Consider the following 3,190-nt stretch of genomic DNA (forward strand, 5'->3'; position numbering starts at 1 on the left):
GACGTCCGTGGCCGTCCGTGGCCGTCCGTCAGCACACACAGGACGTCCGGCTGTCCATCAGTACACATATCAGCACGCTCCGTGGACTGTTCGGGTGATTTTGGCCCACGTGGGCTGTCTGTTCAGTACACACAGGACGTCCGTCAGCACACGCAGGACGTCCGTGGCTGTCCGTGTGTGTCCGTGTGTCCGTCAGTGCACACAGGACGTCCGTCAGCACACACAGGACGTCCGTCAGCACACGCAGGACGTCCGTGGCTGTCCGTGTGTGTCCGTGTGTCCGTCAGTGCACACAGGACGTTCGTCAGCACACACAGGATGTCCGTCAGCACATGCAGGACGTCCGTCAGCACACGCAGGACGTCCGTGGCTGTCCGTGTGTGTCCGTGTGTCCGTCAGTGCACACAGGACGTCCGTCAGCACACACAGGACGTCCGTGGTCGTCCGTCAGTACACATATCAGCATGCTGGCCCTTCCTGTGGACTGTTCGGGTGATTTTGGCCCACGTGGGCTGTCTGTTCAGTACACACAGGACGTCCGTCAGCACACGCAGGACGTCCGTGCCTGTCCGTTAGCACACACAGACTGTCCGTGGACTGATCCATGTACTGAACTCATATCAGCATGCTGGCCCTTCCCGTGGACTGTCCGTGTACTGATTTTGGACAACTGATGCACCATGTCAGTACACATATCAGCATGCTGGCCCTTCCCGTGGACTGATCCGTGTACTGATCCGTGTACTGAACTCATATCAGCATGCTGACCACACATATCAGCATGCTGGCCCTTCCCGTGGACTGTCCGTGTACTGATCCGTGTACTGATCCGTGTACTGAACTCATATCAGCATGCTGACCACACATATCAGCATGCTGGCCCTTCCCGTGGACTGATTCGTGTACTGATCCTTGTACTGAACTCATATCAGCATGCTGACCACACATATCAGCATGCTGGCCCTTCCCGTGGACTGTCCGTGTACTGAACTCATATCAGCATGCTGACCACACATATCAGCATGCTGGCCCTTCCCGTGGACTGTCCGTGTACTGATCCGTGTACTGAACTCATATCAGCATGCTGACCACACATATCAGCATGCTGGCCCTTCCCGTGGACTGATTCGTGTACTGATCCGTGTACTGATCCGTGTACTGAACTCATATCAGCATGCTGACCACACATATCAGCATGCTGGCCCTTCCCGTGGACTGTCCGTGTACTGATCCGTGTACTGATCCGTGTACTGAACTCATATCAGCATGCTGACCACACATATCAGCATGCTGGCCCTTCCCGTGGACTGTCCGTGTACTGATCCGTGGACTAATCCGTGTACTGAACTCATATCAGCATGCTGACCACACATATCAGCATGCTGGCCCTTCCCGTGGACTGTCCGTGTACTGATTTTGGACAACTGATGCACCATGTCAGTACACATATCAGCACGCTGGCCCTTCCCGTGGACTGATCCGTGTACTGAACTCATATCAGCATGCTGACCATACATATCAGCATGCTGGCCCTTCCCGTGGACTGTCCGTGTACTGATCCGTGTACTGAACTCATATCAGCATGCTGACCACACATATCAGCATGCCGGCCCTTCCCCTGGACTGTCTGTGTACTGATCCGTGGACTGATCCGTGTACTGAACTCATATCAGCATGCTGACCACACATATCAGCATGCTGGCCCTTCCCGTGGACTGTCCGTGTACTGATTTTGGACAACTGATGCACCATGTCAGTACACATATCAGCACGCTGGCCCTTCCCGTGGACTGATCCGTGTACTGAACTCCTATCAGCATGCTGACCATACATATCAGCATGCTGGCCCTTCCTGTGGACTGTCCGTGTACTGATTTTGGACAACTGATGCACCATGTCAGTACACATATCAGCATGCTGGCTAGTAATGTCAAATGGGCGGGTTATAAATGGGTGGCCCGTGTCCAAATAGATATGGTCCGAAATGGACAGGCCCATATTGAACCATAAATATTTTTTGTCCAAATGGGTGAACCCAACTATATACATGGCCAAATTTGGGTTTAACCAGTTGGACAATGGGCGGCCCAATAAGCTTAAATGTCTAGGGTTAAAAATTGGTGCGTTTGCGGGTGACTTATGACTGGTTAACTACCAAATTCGGTAACAGTCAAATAATAAATTAACAATATTTACATTTAATATAATTATAAAAATATCAAAAATCATAAAATTATAATAAATATAAAATTTCTATTTAGAAAGTTATAATTTTAATTTTTGAAAATTTATTGAAATTATTTTTATTATAAAATTTTATAATATTAATTAAAATATAATAGATATATTTTAATATTTTCATAATTTTAATTTTAAATTTTTATTAAATATTTTTACTTTTATATATATATTGTTTTAAAAAAAGAAAAAAAAAATTATTTTCTCACAACCGCCCGCAACCGCAAACGCTAGCTGGAGCCAGCTTTTGAATTTATGAGATTCAGAGCGGTTTGAAGCGGTTTAGAGCGATTTGAGTGATTGTTGCAAATCGCCGACAACCGCTACCAACCACAAAAGCTGCGTTTGCGGGTGGTAGCGGGAAAACCAGTCGCCCCCTAATTGGACACATGGGCCGTCCATGGATAACTCAACAAATCATGGTCCTATTTGGTTATGGTCTCATTTGGACATGGTTCTATTTGGGCTTCGACCAAAAATGTCCAGCAAAAAATTGAAGCCCATTCGGACACACCCAAACCCGCCCAACCCGCCCATTTGACATCTCTAATGCTGGCCCTTCCCGTGGACTGATCCGTGTACTGATCTGGACATAAGCTCGAGTTTTGATGGACTGGACTGTCCAAGTCAGTCTGATTGGTCCAAGTAGTACTGATCCGTGTACTGAACTCATATCAGCATGCTGACCACACATATCAGCATGCTGGCCCTTCCCGTGTACTGATCCGTGTACTGATCCGTGTACTGAACTCATATCAGCATGCTGACCACACATATCAGCATGCTGGCCCTTCCCGTGGACTGTCCGTGTACTGATCCGTGGACTGATCCGTGTAATGAACTCATATCAGCATGCTGACCACACATATCAGCATGCTGGCCCTTCCCGTGGACTGTCCGTGTACTGATTTTGGACAACTGATGCACCATGTCAGTACACATATCAGCACGC

The sequence above is a fragment of the Brassica napus genome, unplaced genomic scaffold (assembly GCF_020379485.1).
Source record: "Brassica napus cultivar Da-Ae unplaced genomic scaffold, Da-Ae ScsIHWf_3119;HRSCAF=3936, whole genome shotgun sequence".
In the NCBI taxonomy this organism is placed as follows: Eukaryota; Viridiplantae; Streptophyta; class Magnoliopsida; order Brassicales; family Brassicaceae; genus Brassica; species Brassica napus.